This window comes from Lutra lutra, chromosome Y (assembly GCF_902655055.1).
Source record: "Lutra lutra chromosome Y, mLutLut1.2, whole genome shotgun sequence".
Classification (NCBI taxonomy): Eukaryota; Metazoa; Chordata; class Mammalia; order Carnivora; family Mustelidae; genus Lutra; species Lutra lutra.
Window position 1 is genome coordinate 800,781 of NC_062297.1, and position 26,786 is coordinate 827,566.

A 26,786-nucleotide genomic window follows, 5' to 3' on the forward strand; every position below is an offset into this window, starting at 1 on the left:
CACACACATATGCAGGCACACATCTCGATATACAGCATTCCTACCTACTTTACTAATTTATAATGAGCCACAAAATTAAAAAGAAAAGGAGCCAACTTTACATCTTTTAGACAACCAGCAACAGGAAAATAGAGGTGGAAAGAATCTGACTTACAGAAGCAAAAGTGAATGTAGACAGGCCTCCGTGATTCAAAATGGCCTACATGGCACTTCTCAGTAGGGGTGAGTATGGCTCAGAGGACATTAAATAATATGTGAAGATATTTTTGTTTGTTACTTTGTGGCAGGGAGTGGTGTTACTGGATGCCAGTGGATAAAGGTCAGGCATGCTACTAACACTGTACAGTGCACAGGATGGCCCCTACAAAAGAGAAGGTATCTCTAGAAAGGAACTGCATCGGTGACTCAGGCTGTCCCTGTGAAGAGTTACAAGCAGAGCTAATGTCAGTAGTGCCCAAGGGTGAGAAACTTTGCTCTGTTCATTATGTATAATCCTTGTCTGAGATATTTGGCAACACTGCCAAATGCTAATTTTAAATAAAAAAATAACAATGCTTATAACAAAATTAATTTAAAATAAAATGTATTAAAAATCAGTTCATTAGAATCATCTGGAGAATATTTAAAAAATCCTAAAGCTCAGGGTTCACCTTATCAATTACATCAGAAGTTCTATGGACAGAACGTATGAGTTTGTTTTTTAAAGCTCTTCATGTGGTTTCAATGACCAGTCATAATTAAGAAGTATTATAGAGCAGGAAGTGGCAAACTGTGATACAGGGATCAACACAACTCTGTCAAGAACGGTATTTGCATTTCTAAAATGTTGGAAGAAAAGGAAGGAAGAAAGAGAGGAAGAATGAAAGAAAAGAAAAAGAAAACATAAAAAAAAGGAAAAAAAAATTAAACTCAAGTAAAGGAGAAAAATTCAAAAGAAGATCTTGTGAAACATGAAGAGTTTTATTGGCAGATAGTCACACTCATTTTTTTTTTTTTTTAAATTGTCAATGGGTGAAGTTAAAAAGGCAGAGCTGAAGAACTACCATAGATATTTACTATTTGGCCCTTTATAAGAAAATTCTACAGGCCCCTCTGAAAGAACAGTGGTTCTCAAACTTTAATGTGAATATAAAACCCTTTGGGATCTCATTAAAATGCTGATTCTATAAAAAAGGCAGGTCTGCATTTCTTACCTTTTCCAGGTGCTTAGATCCTGCCAGTTCCAACCACTCCACTTGGAGTCATGGGGTGGATTATACATTTTATCAAAACTGGATCTCTGCAGCCCTATGAAATGGCAAGACCCTTTCAATAGGTCTGTGACATCAAAACTCTTCATCAAAGTACTGGCATGCTCTCAGGGTGCCTAGGTGGCTCAGTGGATTAAGCCTCTTGCCTTTAGCTCAGGTCATGATTTCACGGTCCTTGGATGGAGCCCCACATCGCACTCTCTGCTCGGCAGGGAGCCTGCTTCCCCCTCTCTTTCTGCCTGCCTCTCTGCCTACTTGTGATCTCTCTCTGTCAAATAAATAAATAAAATCTTTAAAAAAAATACTGGCATGTTCTCAATTTTTTCACTGTATTGCCTTTGTATAATAAAATTAGTTATGCTAATCTGAAGGGGCACATGCCCTGCAATATTCATAGCAGCGATGTCCACAATAGCCAAACTATGGAAAGAACCTAGATGTCCATCAACAGATGAATGGATAAAGAAGATGTGGTATATATACACAATGGAATACTATGCAGCCATCAAAAGAAATGAAATCTTGCCATTTGCAACGACATGGATGGAACTGGAGGGTATTATGCTGAGCAAAATAAGTCAATCGGAGAAAGACAACTATCATATGATCTCCCTGATATGAGGAACTTGAGAGGCAGGGTTAGGGGCTGTTGAGGGTAGGGAAGGGAAAAATGAAACAAGATGGGATCGGGAGGGTGACCAACCATAAGAGATTCTTAATATCTGAAGACAAACTGAGGGTTGCTGGGGAATTGGGGGGAGGGATAGGGTACCTAGGTGATGGACATTGAGGAGGGTATGTGCTATGGTGAGTGCTCTGAATTGTGTAAGACATAATTCACAGACCTGAAGCAAATAATACATTATATATTAAAAAAATTAGTTATGCTATATGAAACAGACCCTGGTACCAACTTGTACTAATTAGCAGTACATTTCCCTCCACTATATATTCTCAATTAAAACAGTTAAATTAAATTAAAAAGCTGCTTCAGTTAAGAATGAATTTTCATATTTTTTTAGCTTTATTGAGGTATAATTGATATATATATATATAATATATTTAGGTGGATATCATGACATTTTATCATGATAGATAAATGATAGATGGGTAGATATATAGACAGAATAAATAGTTAAATTACATTCTTTTGTTTTCCTAACACCATTTATTGAACAGAAATAATTCTCTATTGTATATTCAGGTACCATGTTTTAGATCAGTTAACTATATATGTATTTATTTCTGGGGTTTCTATGCTGTTTCACTGATGTCTGTTTTTATACTAATATCAAACTGTTTTTATTTCTATAGCTTTGTAAAAGTATCAAGTCAAGGAAAATTAAATATAAAAATTAAACTATAAAAACTTAAAAACCACAAAGCTATATAATTAACTATACCTACAATAAGTTATTAATGGATGCATAATATGAAAACATGTAAACTGAGGGAAGGCTGGGTGGCAGAGTTAGTTAAGAATCTGCCTTTGGTTCAGGTCATGATCTTAAGTTCCTAGGATCCTGCCCTCTGTAGGGCTTTTTGCTCAGAAGGGAGTCTGCTTCTCCTTCTCCCTCTGCTCCTCTCCCCAACTTAGGCATGCTCTCTGTCTCAGTAATAAGTAGTAAGTAATTAGTAATTAGTAATAAGTAATAATTATAATTATAAAATTATAGTCAGTAATAATTATATTCAGTAATAAGTAAATAAAATCCTAAAAAAGGAGAAAAAATGTAAATTGAGATTAAAAAAACATAAAATGGAAAATAGAAATAAAAATACGGTTTTTGCAAAATATTGGTGATAAGTTGTTACCAGCTTAAAATAGACTGCTATAACTATGATGTTTTATGTAACGCTCATGGTGACCACATAACAAAAACCTATCATTGATACATAAAAGAGAGAAAGTAATAAAAGCACTATAGAAGATCAAGTCACAAAGGAAGAAAGTAAGACACGAGGAAGAGAACAAAGGACATTCAAATTAGCCAGAAAACAATTTAAAAGATAGCAATAATAAGTCTTTACCTACCAATCATTATTTTAAATGTAAACAGTTTAAATCTCCCAATCAAAAGAAATAGTGGCTAATGAATTAAATAAACAACAGCAATAACAACACAAACAAGAAGCAACTCTGTACTGCCTACAAGAGGCTCACCTCAGTTTAAAGGCACACAAATGCTAAAAGTGAAGGTGAAAAGTGATATTTATGTAAATATTAAGTGAAAGACTGCATAGATAACTATAATTATATGACAGAAGAGAGACTTTAAGCCAAAACATATGCGTTGGTGGTATAGTAGTGAGCATAGCTGCCTTCCAAAACATATAGAAAGAGAAAAAAGTTATTACATAATAAAATGGTCAATGCATAAGAAGTTATTATAATTGTCATTATAAATATGCCTCAAATCAGAGCACCAAAATATATCAAGCACATGATAACAGATATGAGAGAAAAATGCAATAAGAACACAATAACAGTAAGGTATTTCAATGCTCCACTAGTTTCAACAATGGATAAATCATTTCCTTAGAATGAATAATGTTGAACTTGAACTACACTTGAGGCAAAATGGACATTAAAGACATATATAGAACATCTAATTCAATAGCAACGGAATACATTTTCTCCTTAAGTGCACATAAAACACTATCCAAAATATGTCATATGTTAGATCACCAAAAAAGTCTTTACCAGATTTAAGCAGACTAAAACAGAAAAGACTTTTCTGGCCACAATGACATGAAACTGGAAATCTAACAGGAGAAAAACTGGAAAATTCATAAGATATGTGATACTAAACAACACATATCCAAATAACCAATGGGTTAAAGAAGAAATTTAAAAATAGAACCTTGAAACAAATTAAATGGAAGCCCATATACCAAAACTCCTGGGATACACCAAAAGCAGTTTTAAGAAGCAAATTTATAATGATAAATGTAAAGATTAAGGAAAAAGATCTCAAATAAACAACCTAACATTATGTTTCAAGAAACTGCAAAAGAAAAGGAAGAAATGAAGCCAAAACTAAGTGGAGAAAAGAAAAACAAAAATCAGAAAATAAATAAATTAATAGAGACCAGAAAAACAATAGAAAAGTCCAATGAAACTGAAATCTGCTTTTTTTAAAAAGAAAAACAAATCTGATAAACCATTACCTAGATTAAGAATTAAGAGAAAGAGAGAGAAAGAAGACTTAAATTAGAAATGAAAGAGTACACAATACAAATGATGTAATAGAAACAAGAAGGGTCATAAAACACTATTTTTAACAATCATACACCAACAAATGGGATAACCTAGAAGAAACAGATAAATTCCTTGAAACAATTTACTGAGACTCAATCATGAAGGAAAAGAAAATTTTAACAGAGTAATAACCAGTAAAAATACTGAATCAGTAATCAAAATTCTATCAACAATTAAAAATCCAGGATTAGATGGCTTCACTGCTGATTCTACATTCCTTATCATACTATTCCAGAATTCCTAAAACTCTAAAACAAGGGATGATGATGATGATGACGACGACGACAACAACAACAACAACAACGTATTCTTATCTGGACTTACTTAGTGCCAGACCTGAGTAGACAAGAAAGAGGCTATTTATTGGCTTTGATTCTTTCCTTCTCAAAAGTATCTACTGATGTTAAAACAGAGAAATATAAGTCAGAAGGGTCAGAAAGACATTTGGGAGTACCCACTGTATTCTCAGAGGTAAGGTTACTGCTGGCACAGTTCTCAGCCCCATGATATACATGTGTTAACACCCTTCCCCATTATTTCTTTGGACATTGGAAATACTGTGGTCAACTCAAAGACAAATCTCACTGTACACTGTTCCTTTAAGAAGGTGACAAAAAAGGGAAAAAGGAGAAGATAGGTAAAAGATGAGGTGAAATGGAGGAGAGAAAAAAAAGTTCACTAAAATCCTTTAAGGGCCAATTCTGTACAAACCCATGTGAAATAGTTAATGCATCAAGAAAAACATAAAATAATACTAAGTTGAATGTGCCATCCCAAATAACATTATAGCTATATAATATCTATGTTATATATAGATATATACAATGTTTGAAGCTAGCATTGTCTCCCAGATAGGCATAGATTGTACTGGTGGTTCTTTGAACCTAAGTACATCCAGTGATTCCTGCAAATTTCCATTTCAGCTCTGCTGTTCACTGTTAATTTCAGGTGGTAAAGAGTCAGTGTCTTTATATCCAGAAAATGTTGTATATTAGCAGTTTTATTTATTGTTTTGCCATAGAGTTAAACTAATACTGGCATAGATACATACGTTTGCTATCAAAATGCAGTCCTTTATATGAGCTTATTAACGCAGCATGGTAAATGGAAAATTTATTGAATCTCAGCCTCTGATTTTTTAATTTAAATTTATATAAACCATCAAAATGTTTTTATTTCATTTTTCCCACCATGCTTTCTCTCCTCTACTCCTAAAATTCTCATTTTAGGCAGACACTAATTCTATACTAAAAATTTTTTTTCTCACAATATTTTTCTTTTTGCCCATTTCATTTTCAAACCCAAAGTGCAATATAATTATTGCTAACTGCATAAGTAAAAAATGAATAAAGGTGCACACTTGATAATGGTACCCAGCCCAAGCCTTGAAGAATGTGACAAATAATCCTGAAGTTTTCTGATTCTGTGGTGAAATTGCTGCCTTCTTATCAATGTCTGCAATATTCTGTCACACCATCTTAGACCCAGCACCTTGGAGAAATGAGTGTACCTCACAGTCCTAGAATGTTATAGATTACATCCTGCTCCAATTGCCTTTTAGTGTTATAGAAAAAAGGCTGCTGGTTTAGGGTTACACCATTACTTACTCAGATACACAGTAACAACTGGCTTTGTAGAGTCAGGTCCCTATGTGATAATATGATTGTATTTCTCAGTATTCACTGAAGATCAGGGAGGAAAATATTCTCTAAATTTGTTTAGGACAAAGTAGGCATACAGTAACTTGTTGATTTAAATCTTGAAATCCCTAAAAAACTATAAAGTTGATATGGCCTTTTATGTCTGAGAATCCCATAAATTCTAGTAAGGGGTTATGTTCCTCTGCAGTGCTACAAATAGTAAAGATAAAAAAGATAATTCTGACATTGAAATGGGTAATTATTTCAGCTATGGATGAGCATATAACCCTCTACTGTGCACCTAAGATCACTAAGGATAAGGACCTAACAATCAAGTGTCCTGACTCAGTATACCTAAAATCTCACAAAGCCTTTATCATCATGCTAAACGCACTGTACCTGTTTTTTTTAGCTGTCATAACCACAGAAAGATATAGGTATGTCTATCATTCTATTTTTTACAAGTGAAGAAACCAAGGGCAATGAGAAGGTAAATCACTTGACCACAAGCATTCAGGAAAAGGGTAGAGAATCCTGGGTATGGACCTGGGAAATTTTGACTCCATAGTGCACACATCTGAAAATACCATATCATATTACTGTGGTTTGGACATTTGGTGCCTTTTTTTGGTCAATAGTGGTTAGCTAAGCAAGAGTTTCTTTTGAGTTCCCTCGGATATGATCTATGCTTCTGTGCCTCCTAAAGAAATAATCTAGATTCTAGCTCAGTAATGTCATTTCAGAATTTTAAAAACTTCGTAAGTCTCAACGTTCCCTAGATTTTTTTTAAAATTTCTTGCTCAAGACATCTCTCAGATCTAAGTTATGTTACATTTTCTGAAAATTAAGAAGTAAAGTGGCCTAGTACAAAGCACCAGAAGATTAAATTACCTTATGGTTTGATCTTTCACTTCTTATAGTGGCTGTGAACTTCTCACACTGACCCTAACCAAAAGGATTCCAAGTAACTGAATAATTATTTTATCTGTAAAACTTTACTGTCATCTTAACAAGTTATTCTTACATACCCAGAACAAATAGATCTCTAATAAATATTTATTAAGTAAATATTAGGTTAAAAGAAAGAAGCAATAGTCTTATGATTGCATGTTACTGTCCTCTCTGAATTTATATATTTGAAGCCCCAGCACCATAGTGATGGTATTTGGAGATACGGTCTTTGTGTTCCGGGTTAGATGAAGTCATCAGGATGAGGCCCGATGATGGGATTTATATCCTTATAGTAAGAGACCAGACTGATTGTGTTATCTTTGCTTGACTGATCTGGGGCTTCTCTAATGAAAATGGAACCATAAAACTCACTCTTTTTGGTGAGTTTGCTGACTATGGACTTGTTTCCACAATCTGCTACTGTTCCTGTTTCTCTGGAGAAGACTAAGACAAATATTGATACTGAAAAGTGAAAGTGTTACTGTAACAAATACCGAAAAGTGTGGAAGTGGCTTTGGAAATGGGTAGATTCTGGGAAAGTTTGAGGTACATGTTTTAAAAAAAAAGCGCAGACTGCCATGAATGAATGAAATATGAACATTGAAGATAATTCTGAAGAAAGCTCAGAAGGAAAAAAAGAAGAGCTATAAAGAAATCTTCCATATTCTTAACATATAAATAACCATGAACAGAGTATTGGTAGAAATATGTCAATAAGAGACTATTCTAGTAAGATCTCAGATGGAAATGAGGAATATGCTATTGAACAATGAAGAAAAGACAATCCTTTTTTATGATGTGCAAAGAACTTGGCTGAATTATACTTATGTCCAGTGTTTGCAGAAGGTATATTTGATTCCTCCTGACTGCTTATAATAAAATGTGAGAGAAAAGAAATTGAAGGAGTTGTTAAATAAACAGGAACCAGAACTTTAAAATGTAGAAAATGTCCATTTTCTGTCCATTGTAAAAAAAAGAGAGAGAGAGAACAAGTTTTCAAAAAAGAACAGTAAGATTATGGATAACATCTTGTTAAGGAGGTTAGTATGTATATAAAGCATAGATCTAATAAACCATGTCAATGAACTCAGGAATACAGATAGGACCGAACCTCCAGAAACACTACTGGTAAGAACTGATGAAGGCAGGCTACAAAGTTGTTACCCTTCAAAAAAGGGAAGAAAGACCCCAAAGCAATTGAGAGATCATTAGAGCTGCTATTTCACATTTAAATTTTCTAAAACAGTAAAATAAAATTGTATTACAACTCCTACTTATAACTGGTAACATCTGACTAGCCACAGTTTTCTCCATGAGTTCATTCTTTAAATATTCTCTCTTTAGATGTCTTCCTTGGCATATGCTTACACAGTGAATATTATCAATCATTACTCAACCATCACATTTTGATTTAATTTAAAGTTATCAATTTTAAAACTGCCAGTTTCTTAGAGCTATCCCTAAGAAACCTTGTATCCTTTCCTTTCTTTTAAAATCCCTGAGTATCAACTAAATAGTTACAAATTTTGGTCACCTACTTGTGTTCTGTGATGGATATAAAACTGTTTCAAATACAGTCTTTCTTAAAGACTTGGTACAGTTTTGGATTACAACAGGAAGTCATTCTGATGTATTTTAAAGAAACAGTTGTCTTAAATAGGTATCAGTGAACTACAGGAGTTAAGATATGTTGTTCAGACTAAATTCTTCAGAAAGGATACTAACTTGAAAAGCTAAGGCCAATTTATACCAAAAGTTTAATTTATATCCTTAAAAAACATTCTAATAACTATCAAATACTATTTATTTGTAAGCTACAGAGTATTGCAATAACACCCCAAATTAAGAGAGCGGCATTGAATCTAATGCCAACAACTGAAAGAAAATGAGAAAAGGGGGGGGAGTACATATAAAATTATGTGAGGTGATAAAATGTATAGGATTAAATTTAGTGTAAAATTTCTTGCTGAAAGAAAAAAAAAGAATATGAGTTGGGATTTACTTTTACTGATCTGCAACAACAGAGGTTGTGATCACAATGTGACCTATCAAAAATGCCACTCTACAGGTTGGCTTATCTACTAATTGTCACTAAAACAAACAAGTGTTTGTGTATGCTTGTCATTCCACCATCACTTCAGCTTTAATTTTAAGTTTAAAATAAATGTTTATTCCATTGAAATTAACATGCAAAGACTGTAACTGACATACTTTCTTGATTTATTTTAAATTTAAGATTAAAAATTAAATCTGAAGGAATAGTGAAGTGATAACTCTAATGCCTACTATATGTACTGGTAATGAAATTGGGCTAGGAAACTGGGAAACTACAAAGATGATGATGATGATTTTCTGCAATTACCATATTTGCTTGTTTGTATTTTTCAGTTTTGGTAGCTTTTAAAATTCTTTTTTCCAGGAATTGCCTTTAACTTCTTCTTTTGGTGTTTTGCAGTAGATAGGTTTGATGCAAGAACTGGAATAAACTAACAATTCATAAATAAAATTGCTGTTTATGAGACAATGTTATCAAAGTCTTATGTACAGAAGAAATCCCATACAAAAACAGTCTCTATAACAGCATGCCAATTTGAGATCTATGTGAAATTGCTGTTTTTTATAGGTGTAAAATTGTTGACTAACAGCAATTTCAGACAGTACAATGTACAGATTCATAACTAAAACACACTTATGCCTCCACCTTGAAGAATGACTATGTTTAGTGATGTTCAGTGTTTGCTGTAGCCTTGAGAAATAACCTTAATAATAAAGCTTCTGGGGGTATAGAGTATGTTCCTGTGCCTTTTTGATAATCTGTAACTTTGGATGAAAAAAATAAATTCCACTGCAGAAAGATGCCCTTCACATAGCAGTGGCTGAGAGAATTTTATGTGCTATTGAACTTGAAATCAGTTATTACCTAGGAAAAGACATTAATTTTTGCTTCTGTTTTCTACCATTTTCTTACTGCAAACATGTCTCCAAAAAATCTACTTTGTCTGTCGGAACCATGATATGTTCCAAAATTCCGTGTAAGGAACAGGACCTTTATGTATTTTCATCGATCAAATCTGTAAATTGTACATAGTAGAAGACACAGTCAACCCTGACAACTCCTTTAAACAGCAGTAGGTGACTAAGCTGATACTGTGTCTCTCAAGCTTCGAGTGTAGTTACTATATGTCATAGTTACAACTTGGATACACAAAAATAGCAATCATATTAGATAAGAAAATTAAAGAAATATAGAGAATCACTATAGCATTAGCAGAAGCAAAGCATATTTAATAGTTCCTCCTTGCCATTAGGAGAAAACAATGTATTGCACCTACTTGGAATATAACTCAGAATATCGAAACTAAGTTATGACTCATTCCATTAATGAAAAAAAAAAAAAAAAGTTTCCCCAACCCAAGGTGACAAAGTGCATACATACAACTTTGTGGGAAATCTCACACTAGGTAAGAAGATCTGGAACAGGACTGGGCTGAAGGAAGGCTGCTCTATTAATTTAACATCAGCCTACAGGCAAAAACCACCCTGAAAGCAAGACCATGCCACAGGGATTGTTTCAGAGCTATTTTCCAAGAGACACAAAACCGGGCTACCCCTTTGAAAGCACCCCAGTGAAAAGCTGGAAACAGGCTATTGTCAGAGCGCTGGGTACCTTTTCTCTCTTGGCTTTGTTCAGTATTTTCCTCGGCTGCAGTTTCCATGGCTGGCTTCATACCATCCACCAAAAATGCTTTCCCCCGCTCCCCCAACACACACTTTTCCCCTCCTCTTCCTTTTCTTTTGGGCTCCCCTCCGTCTCTTATTTACACCGCGTGATTGAGAGGTTCTGTTCTTCCCTACAGTAGATTACAGTCCCTTCCAAGATGCAAAAGGCTCAGCAGCGTCCGTTTCCCCTCTGCCTACTGGTCCGCAAAGACCGCTGCCAAGCAGCCGGCAGCCGCGCGTCAGCGAGGATCCCAGTTAGAACGCGGCCATCCTGCGCCCAGTCCCACTGCGGCTCCCCGGGGGACGGCCGCGCCCCCGCCCGCCTGCCCGCGCCGCTCGCTCCCGGCCAACTGCACCCACTGAATGCTAATCAGCTCTCCCAGGGAGGAACAGATTTGTGACATCAGAGGACGGGATGTGGAGGAGAAGGGGAGGGAGAGAGCGCGGGCGAGCCCCCTCCCACCACGTGACTCAGCGGGTCGGGATGTCTCTTCTCTCTGCAGAACGCAGGGCTTCCATCCCTGCAAACTCCTTCCTTCAATGGGGGACCCCCTCGTGGGGCATCACAGGCCGCTCAAGTTCATTGACCCCACCCCGGCAGAGGACCAGCCCATGGTCTCTGTAGCATTCACTTTCTTTAGTATTTGTCTTTCATGCAATGGATAGATTAACTAATTCATCCTAGAATATATACTAGATATAAAAAGGCACATTTTAATATACATTAAAAGGGAAACAAAATTCTAGGGGGAAGAAAACTCAAACGTGGATATGGCACTAGCAGCATACTAATTATTAGAATGAATTTCTTGGTCTATAGCTAAATATGTGATTAAAAAAAAAGCTCAAGCCTAATTTCATAAAGAGACACTGTCTCTTTTAAAAATAACCATAATATGCTACAATATGCTATCCCTAGCTAATATTTTGGAAGATTCTGGAATGACTAACAAAATACAGTGGATTTTCTCACGGAGCACTTTATTAACAGGAGCTCCTCATTGAAAGTCACCATTGTGTTTTAACATTCTTAATGTTTAGCATAAAGATTGTTGAACTTATTCTATTATTTTGATGCTGGTTTTACAAGCTTTCTTTCCATCTAAGCATACCCAGATATTAAGATACCAAAGTGCTCAACCCATCCAAGCATATGAGCCTTTATTATGGTTTTAATCTACACCTTCCAAATTTCACAAATACCTGTTCAATATTTTAAACATTTTATTAACAGCTTACCTTTATACTCTCTTTTTCTTTATACTCTCTATATATCTGTATCTACCAAATATTTATATAAACTCAAGTACATATACATATAAACTCAAGTGAAATAGTGGAATATTTAACTCAATATACTCAATATATTAATACTAGAATATAAACTCAGAATATATATTATATATTATAAATTATATATATAATTTATTGTATATATCTACTATATATTTTATATATTATATATTTATTGTATATATAATGTACTATTATATACTTATATATTATGTTATAAATTATATATTTTATATATCATGTAATATTTATTTATAATATATAGTATATAAATTGTATAGATAAATATATATATTTATACTAAAGTTAAATACTGGATAACCATTGATAACCATAGGCCAAAGTATTCTATTACTGTGAATGGATCTTTCTTGTTATTGTTGTTTTTTGAGAGTTGCTGGTGAAGAGGGGCACAGAATCTTTTTTTTTTAAATTTATTTATTCATTTGACAGAGAGAGATCACAAGTAGGCAGAGAGAGAGAGAGAGAGAGGAGGAAGCAGGCTCCCTACCTAGCAGAGAGCCCGATGCGGGACTCGATCCCAGGACACTGAGATCATGACTGGAGCCGAAGGCACAGGCTTAACCCACTGAGCCACCCAGGCGCCCAGGGGAGCACAGAATCTTAAGCAGGATCCACACCCAGTGCTCCATCTCACAATCTTGAGATTGGGACCTGAGCATTATTCAAGAGTGGGACACTTTAACAACTGAGCCACCCTGGCACCCTTGGATGGAATTTTTTAGTTGACTTTACTTAACTTCCATTCCTGGAAGGAATTCACCATTCCTGAGGGCTTTTTGTTCTAAACCTAAAAAGAAAAGTGTGTAAGATACTGAACTAATATTATATAGCAATCTGATCTTTTAATGTTTTAGATAGTCCTTAAACCCTTATGTTCAGTACCTCTGCCTCTTAAACCAGGAAAGAACTTTTGATATCATTTTGACTAATTTCAACATTTTCCTTAATTTTTCATCTTTCTTTTTTCCTATTGTTCAAGAAGACTATGCTATAATTAATTGGTCCCTTAAATAATGGTCTAGGCAATATTATTGTTTTATAGTAAGGAGATAGAGAAGTATGGTTAGCCTAAATCTGCTGACTTCTGAAAAATATTAGCTTGTGGTGTAACTATCTATACAGAAAACTAAATTATGTAGTCTATTAGAATAGTGTAGAAGCATTTTTGTAAATAGTACTAGGTCCATTTAGCCACAAAGGTGGTAAATGTTGGTTTGTGACAGAATGTATCACTAGTACTTCAAATGAGGATTAAAATCAAAACAAAAGTTAATTCAGTATGAAGGAACAATCCGAATTGCCTGTTAATTGTTTGTTTTCCTCTTATTTTTCAATTGACATAATTGGCATAATTTTTATTGATATATACTTGACATATCAAATTATATGGTTCTCTCTCATCCTGCAGCTGGGAGATTTGCACCCATTGCTGCTTAAGAAACTCACAGAAGAGGGAGAGTCACAGGTTTCTGTCAAGTCCCTGATTTCATCCTGTCTATATCCACGTTGTATACCTGTCAGGCAGCACAGTGTTCCTGTATTTTATCTCAGGGACAAGGCTGGGTTTCAAACCTCCAGGTTTTAGTGACCTGGCACAGTGTGGACCTGTGCTGATCCTGTGGGGGTGGGTCTCACCATGCTGTGTCCGGTGACTCTTTGTCCCATAAAAGCACTCACAAAATCACACCGGCACTTGGAATTTATTGTAAAGCCCAGCAAACAGCCAACACCAATGTTTTTTGCCCTCAGCTGGTGTCTCTGCTCCTATGTTAATGAATGGAACACCCACTGGTGCTGCCAGCTCTTTAGTCCCAAAGAGGTTGTCCACCTCTCCTAAATATACTCCAACAAGGGAACTATTTCTCTCCACATCCCAGGGGATCCTCAGACCATGTTGTGCACTCCAAGGGTTCCACCTTTTGCCCCTTGGAGCACTGCTAGGCCCACTGGGTGCAATCCCAGTGATGGCAGCAACTTCTAAAAATTCAGACGTTGAGTTCTGCTTCTTATAAAAACTTGTGATAATCAGCTGCTCTAGTTCTCCCAGTCAGTGGTTCTGGTGAAGTGTTTCTCTTGTGCACTCTTTCTCTTGTTGCACTGCTTTCTCTTTTTTTCCTCTTTCTTTCTCTCTCTCTCTCTCTCCCCTCTATGAAATCTAGGCTGCTTCTCCTCTGCCATATGAGCAATTGTTTGCTCTTTGGAATCACATCTCTGAACCTCCTATCTTCCATGATGTTGCTTCTCTCCTCCCTCTAGCTTTGTACTTCATTCTCTCAGCATTCAGATAGATTTCTAGGATGTTTGGAATGATTGATATCTAGCTGTGTTCAAAGGTTGACACAAGCTTAGAGTCCCCATGCTGATACCTGCTTTTGGCATCAAATCTAAGAAATCATCGCAAAAAGTGATATTAAGGATCTTACTGAGTATATTTTCTCTAGGAGTTTTATAAGTCTTACTTTCTAGTTAAATCCATTTTGAATTTATTTTTATGTATAATGTAAGATAGTGGTTTCAATTTCATTCTTTTTCTTGTAGCTGTCTAGTTTTTCTAGCATCATTTGTTGAAAAGACTCCTCCATCCCCTTTTGCATATTCTTGGGTCCTTTTTAATAAACTGACCATATTTGCATGGATTTATTTTTGGACTCTACTCTGTTCCACTGATCTATATATCTGTTTTCATGGCAATCCCATACTGTTCTGATTCCTATGGTTTTATAATAAAATTTTAAATCAGAAAGAAAGATGCCCCCAGCCTTATCCCTTTGTTAATGTTGCTTTAGCTATTTTGCATCTTTTCTGGCTCTATCCAAATTTTAGGATTGTTGTTCTATTTTTTGCGAAAGATGCCACTGGCATTTTAATACAGATTTCACTGAATCTGTAGATTATTTTGAGTAGTATGGACATTCTAACAATATTAATTCTTCCAATTCATGAAGATGGAATACCTTTATATTTATCAATGTCTTCTTTAATTTCTTTTATGGTGTCTTATAGTTTTCAGTGTATGGGTTATTCACTTCCCAGGTCCTCAACAACTGTATTTAGAATGAATTAATAGCAAAGAAATGACCAGAGAGAGATGAAGAGTACAAAGGAATTGTGATTAGAACTTTGGAAACATTGAATTTTAAATGAAAAGGGGAAAGGAAAACCTTTAGAGGGATAGCAAAAGGATGCTGTCAGTTAAGCATCTGCCTTCAGCTCAGGTCATGATCCTAGAGTTCTGGGATTGAGTACTGCATCATGCTTCCTGCTCAGTGGGAGCCATCTTTTCCTTCTGCTTGCCTCTCCCTCTGCTTGTGTTCTTTCTCTGTCTCTCTCTCTCTGATCAATTAATAAATAAAATCTTAGGGACGCCTGGGTGGCTCAGTTGGTTGGGCAGCTGCCTTCGGCTCGGGTCATGATCCCAGCGTCCTGGGATCAAGTCCCACATCGGGCTCCTTGCTTGGCGGGGAGCCTGCTTCTCCCTCTGCCTCTGCCTGCCATTCTGTCTGCCTGTGCTCGCTCGCTCTCCTCTCTCTCTGACAAATAAATAAAAAAAATCTTAAAAAAATAAAAAAATAAATAAATAAAATCTTAAAAAAAAAAAAAAGGTATGGTAAAAGAGACCAAGAAGGAAAAATAGGAAAAACAGGGAAGCTAGGGAAACATGAGATAATGGAATTAGAAAATTAGTTAAAATTTTGTATAGGGTCAAATAAAGGGTCAGGAAGGAGCAGAATGGAAAAGGATCAGCAAACAAAAAGTAGCTTTTACCAACAAATAGCCACTGGAACTTCATTAAGAATAGTTTTGGTTGAGTAGCAGAGACAGATGTGAGACAACCCAGTATTTTTTACAGTTATTACTAACAAAATAGGACACGTCTGTGGTCCAACTTAACTTTAAACATATACATAGGGCTTCATGTCCCTGCCTAAATATCCTGGTTCATTTTTGTAACCTCTCGAGATAATTTTAAATTTGTCTTTCATTACCTATCATATTAATTATACGCCCAGGTTAGTTTTATCTCCAACTACAATAAACATGTTTTATGTATGTTACATGGTTGCAATCTAAATTATTTCTGGAAATGATGAGCACAAGACCCAAATGAGAGAATCTTGTTGTGTACAACCACAATGGGTATGCTACCATCCTGGTTCCCTCCTATTTGAGTTACTCCCTTTATTTGTTCCCTTTTTAATAACTAATATATCCATATTATTTTTTAAAGAGAGATCACAAGTAGGCAGAGAGGCAGGTGCGGGTGCGGGGGAAGCAAGCTCCCTGCTGAGCAGAGAGCCCGATGTGGGGCTCGATCTCAGGACCCTGAGACCATGACCTGAGCCGAAGGCAAAAGCTTAACCCACTGAGCCACTCAGGCAGCCCTATATCCCATATTTTTCATTAAGAATGGCACACTGCAAATACATTCTCCTAGCAAGGGCTCCCAATTAACCAATCTCCCATGCATGTGTAGTCAAGTAAAAAATGTCAGGCCTTCCAGACTCCTCATTATTAGCTGTCACATTGCAGCTATTGGAATTCTAGTTGTATCTACAAAGCAGTTAATAGTTTGCTAGAGGAGAGAGGGAGACCATGGAGGACTAGAAAATTTCACCACCTTCCATGGACACAGTGCAAAAAATACACATATCACAACTGACTCTGAGAATAGCATGAAGAATGGCAGAACTGGTCTTCCACAGTTAAAGTCATAAAGAGAAGGCCATATCAAAAAGGGCAGGAAGGGCAGAATCAAGATCAGGAACCAAAGCACAATGAGAAGGGACATTAGAAGCAACGAGGAGAAAGGGATCAAGCCTCACACCAGACACTGGCAGTCCTGTGATCCTGTAGTGCAAACAAGTTCCCATAATTTCTTGCTTTCAAAATCAGTGAGGTGAGGCTTAACTTTGGGAAAGCTGCAGTGTAATAGAAAACTGCATCTGCACTCTTCACTTGATCTTAGCCAAAAGGCCGAGAAGTGATGAATCTTCACTCTTATAAGACCCAGCACATTATATCATTTGGCGTAAGACCCAGCACAGAAGCAACACTTTAAGAGCATCTGATTTACACATGATTTATTAACTTTTAGGATATTGCCAGAGAGGCAGGAACTGCAGGAATAAAAGTGTTGGGGCATCATTCTCCTTGCCTTCCTTCAGCCCAGCTGGCTGAATGCTTGTGGAAGCCAATTTTGACTCACTTTATCTACCTTGCTAACACTGCTTCCCCATCCAAGTGTGAGGTATGACTGAAAGTAAGAAAATTATGAAAGGAAATAAAACTGACAAAAGCAATCAGTTATAAAGTCCGTGTAACAGATAAAACACAAAAGTAGTAAAATTAATTATATCTATAAAAATTAAGGACAGGATACACAAAACAGAAATATGAAAAACATGATATCACATATGTAAAATCTGGAGGGAGGAGTAAAAATTTAGTGCTTTTAGAATGTGTCCAAATCAAAGAACCATTAATTTAATATAGATTGCCACATAATATGGATATTATATAACAGCCCCATGGTAACCACAAGCCAAAAATTATAACAGGCACACAAAAAATAAAGAGAAAAAAATCTAAATATATCCCTAAAGAAAGTCATCAAACCACAAGACAAGAGAACTAGAAAAGAAGAAAGGAACAGAGAAGAACCACAAAACAACTATAAAATAAGTAACAAGATGGTTCTAAGTCCATACTTATTATTAATAATTACTTATTATAATTTATTTATTATTATTATTAATTTAAATAATTATTAACAATTACTTAAAATGTAAGTGGATTAAATGCTCCAAACAAAAGACAATGGGTGTCAGAATGCATAAAAAAGCAAGACCTATTCATATGTTGTCTAGAAGAGATTCATATCAGACCTGAAGACAAACACAGATTGAAGGGCAGGGATAAAAAAATATTTATGCTGCAAATGAAAGGAAAAAAACTAGGATATTAATGCTTATGTCTTACAAAATAGACTTAAAATAAAGACTACAGCAAGAGACAAAGGACTCTACATACCAATAAAGGGAACAATTCAGTAAGAGACTGTAACAATTGAAAATATCTGTGCAAAGACATAGGCATATCTAAAAAGATATAGTAAATATTAATAGACATAAAAGGAGAAATGACAGCAATACAATAATGATATGGGACATTTACATTTTACTTACATCAATGGATAGATTATTCAGACAAAAAATCATACAGAAACAGTGACTTTGAATGACACATTTGATGAGATGGACTTAAGAAATATATACAGATCATTCCATTCAAAACCAGGAGAAAATACATACCTTTCAGGTGCCCACAGAATATTTTACATAATAGATCACATGTTAGTTCTCAAAAAAAGTCTCCTTAATTTAAAAAGACTGAATTTATATCAAGTATCTTTCTAGCCACAAAGACATGAAACTAGAACTTAATTATAAGAAATGAACTGAAAGCAACATAAATATGTGTAGGCTAAATAACATACTACCATATGATCACTGGGTCAATGACAAAATCAAAGAAGAAAATGATAAATAATGAGAAAAATGAAAATGAAAACAATGTGTTTGAGAATCTTTGGGACCTACTAAAGTGTATTCTAACGAGGTAAATTTATGGTGACACAGGTTTACCTCAACAAACAAGAAAAATTTAAAATAAGAAGTTAAACTTTATGCCTAACAAAACTAGGAATAAAAGAACAAACAAAACCCAATGTCAGCAAAAACAAGTTAAATACTTAAAGTTTACATTTGAAATAAATAGAGAATAAACAAACAATAAAATATCAATGAAATTAACATATGGTTTTTTGAAAAGATAAAATTTGTAGACTATTAGCCAGGCCCATTATGAAATAAAAGAGAGGTAATTTCAATAAATAAAATTAGAAATCAGAATAAAAGATTACAATGAAAAAAAACAAATGCCAACATGTTGGACAACCTAGAAGAGATTGATAATCTCCTAGAAACATAATCTTCTAAGACTAAGTAAAAAAGAAACATAATCTAAACAGAGCGATTACTAGTGATGAAATAGAATTGATAATTTAAACACACCCTCCCCCCCGAATGACAAAAGTCCAGGGCCAGATGACTTAGTAGGTGAATTCTACTAAACATTTAAATTAGAAATAATATGATTCTCAAATTATTCCAAAAACAGAAGAGGACAGAGTATTTCCAAATCCAATGTACAGAGTCAACATTACCTTGACACCAAAACCAGACAAAGACACAACAAACAGAATTATGAAGCATTATCTCTAACAAAAAGACACAGTTAACTTTATATAAAATTTACACATTCAAAGAACACTGAACTAAAATATACTTAGAATGAATTAAATGAAGCACTTGTACCTCCTTGCATAAAAATCAGTCAGTAAGAGCAACAACAAAACACAGTTCTGCTTATGAGCATATGATTCTTTACGCAATATTATTTTCTCTTGTATGTAAATACTGGATAATTTTGTTTCATAAATACAGAAGTTTAAGACATAAAAAAATTAGCATTTGTTTAAAAGCAAATTAAACCCAGGATGGAATCACTCATGCTAAGCTCTACTCAGCAAACCAATACTTAAACTAATTTTTTATACTTTGCTTTCTATCAACCAATCCCAACTTACATTAGCACCTATTAATTGACCATACTTCAAGACTTCCGTTTGCTCCATTTAAAGAAAGTAATCATACTTTGACCAATTACAATAATTTCCTTGATCCTGCTCTCTCAGGTCTATAAAAATCTGTTGCCTTGTACAGTTCTTCAGAGCTCCTTTCTATTTGCCAGGTTGGATGCTGCCCAATTATACATCACTGAATTAAGCCAATAAGATCTTTAATATTTACTCATTTGAATCTTGTTTTTAAAAACTACAGATGTAGTTATTTAGAGTAAGAGAGCCACCTGAATAAGTTGAGGACTTGACAAACAACACTCAAAATGTATTAAACAATGATAAGGCTGGATTTGAAAACACATGTATCTAGATAACCCTTCAATCACAGTGATGTGAAGAACAAAAAACAAAAGTCTAGGAAAAAAATTAAATCTTAGAACTTGCAGCCCACTGACAAATACTCTTCCTCTAGGAACGCACAACTACTTTAATGATAATACTCTGCTTAGACGAAAAAGGCAACCCTAGTTTTGTATTAGCCTGATCTCCGAGATCCTGTCAAGTGTTCTTTAACATATAAAAATCCTTTTGGAAACGTCCTTTGTCTCTACTCTACCTGTGACATATTAGCAATCATCTTCCAAACATTATGGCCCACTGACATACTTGTGAAGAGTCTCAGGACTCACATTTTACTAGACAATAGTAAATAACCTTATCTTAACAGCCATCGCTCCTCAAAGTCTTGGAAGACTGGCTTCCAAATTCCTTAGAGACTTGTGCTATTCCTAAATCCCTCTGAAGTTAAAAGTATATAATCAGTCACTTGCCACAATCCCAGGGTCTTTGTGCCCATGTGTCTTGTACCTATGCTTTTTGCACTATCTCAAGAATTCTTTCTTGGCAGTTTGTTCCCAGACCCCAACAAATCACATCAAAGTTCTTAGCTTACTAAAGTTTTTGCTATTTCAAATAACTGTTTTTTTGGTTTTTTTTTTGTTATGCCTTGTCTAGGAGGTGGAAGTCCCCAGTTGCCTTCCATAAATTCTCCACCACACTTCAATGAATATGAAGCATACAGCCTTCTTGCAAGGATGCAGCCTGAGTGCTCTATAGAACAGGGTTATCTAGCAACTTCAGGAGGCAGTGTCTGGGGGAGGACAGAGGAAATCCATGAGAAGCAACTCAACTCTAGGCACTAGCAGCTCCAGGAGGTCTCATGGGTGAGTAGAGCTACTATGCATTCATTCCCTTTGTCCCTGCACAATACAGAAGAGCAAGGAGCCTGTCCTGATCACCATTCATATTACAGCAATGATAGACTGGGAGTGGTAGGGGGAATTAGGAGGGGACATGAACCTCAAATTAGCACATTCCTCCCCTTCAAACAATGGAGGCTTTTAAGCTCCTGTTTTTTAAAATCAGAGGGGAAAGAGGAAGAGTGAAAAGCTGGGCTGCTCTTAGGAACAGTGTCTGGAAGTAATTATTTTCCTCCCTGAATGCTGCTTGCATGTTTTCAATTTTCTTACTGCAGGCCCCCTCTCAAGTAGCCTCAGAGGTTATTAGAAAATATTCAAATTTTGCTAAAGGCAAAAGGCAATCTTAGCCCAATCCCCAGGAACGTGTAAGTCCACTATAACATATAAAAATTGCTTTGGAAACTTCCTTTATCTTGAACCAGCCCCCCACACACCAACCTGTATGCTGGCAATCATCCCCCAAGTATGTGGCCTACCGATATATATCAGAACAGTCTCATGACTAGGGTTTTACTAGATGATAATAAAATGACCTTTTCCCAACAATAGCTAGCCCCTTCAAAATCCTGGAAACCTTGTTTCCAAAATACCCATGAGGCCTACACTGTCCCTAATCCCTCCCAGTTTGAAAGGATATAATGGACCACTTCTCATGACCCCACTGCAGCTCTTTCGGCCCACAAGTCCTGTCCCCATGCTTTAAGAAAATCACCTTTGTGCAACAAAGATATCTCAAGAATTTCTTCTTGGCCATTGACTTCAGACCCTCACAACCTTTCTACATCGCTATCACTTATCTTAAGGCCCGAAGTCAGTAAAGCTCAGTACCTAACCTAACTGCAGTTTGAAGCCCCCAGGAAGGATGACTTTAACCAGTCACCTGGAGCTTCTTGGTCAGCGTTAGGAAGTTCACTGGCAGACCTCCTCCATTACTCCTCAGAGGGTGTGACCTTGCCTGAAACAATGGGTTCTTTGCCAGCAAGATCCTTTTTCTTGTCTTCCCTCTTTACCTTTAAAAACCGTTCATTTTCTACAGACTTCGGAGCTCCCCTCTACTTCCTGGTGGGAATGTTCCCCAATTCCTTTAATAAAGCTCATTAGACGTTCAAATTTCACTGGTTGAATTTTTATTTAACAGCACTAAATATTATTTCCCCAAAGACTGAGTTTCAATTCAAAGGTGAGAAATGAGCATCTCTCTAGTTCATAATGAATTCTTTAAAAGGGCTCTATCCCTTAACATCAAACCCATAAGAGGTACTTTAGGAAGTATTGTTTACTATTTATAAGCATATATTAATATATTTTAAGTACACAATATAGAACATAAATTTTATATTTTTAATTTGATATATAAATTTTCTTTTTAAAAATGTTAATACTTAAATATAATATATATAAAACCTCCAAACTGACAAACATTCATATGACATTTTTTGGACTTCTATTTTGAGTCAAGCATTACTAGAACACTTGTGTATGTATGAAGAAATTCGTCCTTTCCTCACATATACCTTCTGTTATTATTATTACACCTCCTTTCCTCCCTCTGATTATCTGTGAATGTTTTAAAAGTTCACTTGTCATCCAGTCTCTCTGACACTAAGAGGTATTCAACAGATTAAAATATGTCCTCTAGGTCAAAACGCCTCAATTCTAAATATTATACCATGAATTTTTTTCTAAGCTACTGTATTTTTTTTTAAGATTCTATTAATTTATTTGACAGAGAGAGATCACAAGAATGTAGAGAGGTAGGCAGAGAGAGGGCTAAGCAGGCTCCCTGCTGAGTGGAGAGCCATATATGGGGTTCAATCCCAGGACTCCGGGATCGTGACCGGAGCCTAAGGCAGAGGCTTAACCCACTGAGGCACCCAGGCGCCCCAGCTACTGTATTTTTTATTTGATTGCTTATTGATATAGGAAAAGTTGGGTTCATAGCTGATGGCCAATAAAGAATATTTCATACACACACACACACACATACACACACACGTATACACACACACACACAAACACACACATATATTAAAAATATAATTTCTCTGGTGCCAAGTCTAAGCATCAATCCCACAAGAGAAAAATATCATATTAAATGACTTTCACTAATTTTTGAAATAATTATTACTAGAATGTCTGCAATACTTATAATCCCTGGGTTTTCAATAAGAGTAATTTTTTTCTCACTTAGTAAAAGAAATAAAAATAGATGATGTACCACTATCCTTTAAATAAGTTCATGTATAAATAGTACTGCTTACTATGGAGGAAAAATTTGGCAAAGTATAGTTTAAAGGGCAAATTATACATTTATGGTACACATGCATTTTATATATTGGTATATATACAATTATATTTATACTTATTGGTAGGGCTCAATACATAGAAATACTAAGTAGTTTTAATTTCCCACTTATACTTTGAGAAGCACAGGGGTTGAAATGATCTTAATGTTGAACAGGAGCCACATCCACCTTCCCGCAATAACTGTTTTATTGATCTGATTAAAGAATCACTATTTTATGGCCAAATAATTTATCTAAACATGGCAATCCTGGGCAAATAATGGCAGGTGAACAGAGGTTAATATTTCCCTAATTAAAATATTTTAATATTATATATATTATACATGATATATATTAAAATAATTTTATATTTTTTAATGTGCCTATAGTAGTACACCTATAGCATAGGTGTACTATAGTATAGTATAGTATAGCACTAAAGTATAGTATAGGTGTACAACTTAATGATATTGATACATTTATACATTAGGCTATGTACAATACTATATTGCTACTAAAATCCCATTGATTATATTCTTTATGCTATAGCTTTCATTCCTGTGACCTATTCATTCCACTCTTCTTCAACTATTTTGCCCAACCGTCTACCTCCTTCCCTTCTTTCTGGCAACAATCAGCTTGTTCTCTGTATTTACAGGTCCAATTCTGATTTTTTTTTTTTGCTTATTCTTTTTTAAAAATATTTTGATTCCACTAATAAGTGGAATCATGTGGTATGTGCCTTTCTTACTCTGACTTACTTAGTTTAGCTTTATACTCTCGACTCTCTATACCTGCCTGTTGCTTCCAAATCTTGGCTACTGTAAATATTATTGCAATACACATTGGAATGCACATACTTCTTCAAATTAGTGTTTTCATGTGCTTTGGATTAATTCCCAATAGTGGAATTATTTGATAATATGGCATTTACAATTTTAATTTTTTGAGGAACCTCCATATTTTCTATAGTAGCTGTACCAGTTTACATTCCCACTAATGATGAATGAGGGTTACTTTTTCTCCAGATCCTCACCAATAATTGTTCTTTCTTGTCATTTTGATGTTACCCATTCTAAGTGGTATAATGTGATATTTCATTTGATTTCAACTATCAACAAAACAAAGAGGCATCCTATGGAATGGGAGAATATAAGGCTTGTTACTGGTTTCTGACTGTTAATAACAGTTTCTTTCCATTCCTCAAGTATCCCTTTTCTATCTTTACAGTAGCAACTGACTTAGTTAACAGGTTTTCTGTTTGTTTATTTTTTAATAGCACAGTATTTCCATTAAAGCATAACCACCTCTGGTTGTTTGCATTTTAAAAGATTTTGTGTGTGTTTGCTTTTTAAATAGCTCTCTTAAGTAACAGCAAAGCATATTTAAATTTTGGTTTCTTGTGGACTTTGTGTTATTTATATTTTTACTTTGTTATCCAAGTTTTTATAAGATTTTGTTGGATTTAGAAACCCCTTGGTCCTCAAAGAATTCTGAATTTGTGGAGTTTCCAATGTGCATTTACCTCAGTATAAATATTTGCTTTCTTACTTTGGCAAACTGGCAACATTTTTTTTCTTATGGGCATTAATTTCTGAGAAATTAAATTAAATTTGGGTAGTAGCTGATATCCCAAGTGTAGAATAATTTTAGGGAACTAAAATTTAAGGATGAATTTTAATATCATTATTAAATAAAATAAATAAATAAATAAATAAATAAATAAATAAATAAATAAATAAAATTAAGTCAGGATACTGAAGGAAACCACTATTAAATCTATTTAAGAAGTAACCTCTATTCTAGGAGTTAAAATGGCAGAGGAGTAGGGGACCCTAAGTTTGTCTGGTCTCTCAAATACAGCTAGATATCAAAGCATTCTGAACAGCTGCAAAATCAATTGAGATCTGAGAGAAGAAATGCTGCAATTCTGCACATAGAATAATGACACTTTTTGGAAGGCAGGTGGTGTGGAAACTTGAATCTTGGATGATTTATCTGAGGAGAGAATGGAAGGGGGGAGCCTGCTTAAGTAGGCTACTGCAAAGTATTATAAAAAGCAGAGCACAAAAACTGAAGCTTTTAGAAGTCTGCTATAGTGGGGGATGTGCCTGACTTAAAAGTGGTCAGGTGGCAGAGTGGGGCAGAATCCCAGGTGGGACTGCATAGCCTCAGAATTTCTAGGGTTGTAAAAAGAATGGGTGCCTGAGTACAGCAGAGTTTCAAGGTATATGAGTAGGGAAGCTGGCTGGGAAAGAAAGTCTAGGTGCCAGCCACCTGCTCTGTGTTGCCATAAACTGCAAATTACTGCTTGCTCATGCAACCATTTACTGGCAGGGGTCCAGCAATAGGCATAAGTGTGGGTAGAAACCTTTCTGTCCCATGGGAGGAACAGCGAGGGTCTGTTCTGCAGGAATCCATAAAATTTGGAGTTTTGACACTTAGTTGCATGCAGATAACATTTCTTCACAGAAATGAAGTGAAGGTGAAGAAATGAGCATAGATTTCTGTCAGAAACCGGGGAGACAAGAGCACTTGACTGCTTTTCTGTGAGGGCTCACTGAAGAGTGGGGGTGTGAACTTTCAGTTCCTGGGCTGAGAGATGGAAACCACCATATTCATCCCACCCATCAGTGCTGAAAGCCTTCAGGGAGCAAAATTGCACCACCTAGTGGAGCCTGAAGTCACCTACACTGAATCTTGCCTCCCTACACACTGGAGGCACATTTCCTCTAGGGCAAGTTCACCCGTGAATTAGCACAAAGGGCCCCTCCCCCAGAAGACCAGCAGGAACAACTGGCTCACACCAAGATTACTGACCATAGGGCTACAAAGATTCATCTCTTAGGGATGTACATAGCATTCATTGCTTTTTAAAATTCTTTACCCTTTTAAATTTTCTTTTTATTCTTTCAACTCTTTTAGAATTCTATTTAAAATTTTTATTTACGTATATATGTTATGTATATATGTGTTTTATTTTTTGTTTCCTTTCATTGTATTTTATTTCTATAATTATATTTTTTTGTGTGTGTATATATATATATATTTTTTTTTTTTTCTTTCTCTCTTATTCTTTAAGACAGGCAGAACAAAACACACCCAGGATCTAGTGTTTTACTTTGCTTTGTTTCTTGTTTCTTTTTTCTTCTTTTGTTATTTGTTTTTTCAGTTTGTTTTGTTTTGTTTCTGTTGTTATTACTGTTTTTTTTTTTTTTCTCTTTCTTTCTTCTCTTCATTCCTGGAAAAAATCGCGAGACAGAGAAATTACCCCTCCCAAAAGAACCCCAAGAAGTATTACTCACTGCCAGGGATTTAATCAATAGGGATATAAGATATCTGAATGAGAATTTAAAATGATTAAAAGGATACCAGCTGCACTTGGAAAAAACATAGAAGACACTAGAGAATCATTTATGGCAGAAATAAAAGAACTAAAGTCTAGTCAGGCTGAAATTAC

The 26,786-nt window shown here is 35.3% G+C and overlaps 1 pseudogene; it reads right to left on the minus strand.

The window, feature by feature from the left end:
* LOC125092616 (neuronal membrane glycoprotein M6-b-like) overlaps positions 1-11,192 on the minus strand; it is a 38,868-nt pseudogene extending 27,676 nt beyond the window's left edge.
* Positions 11,193-26,786: the final 15,594 nt, after the last annotated feature.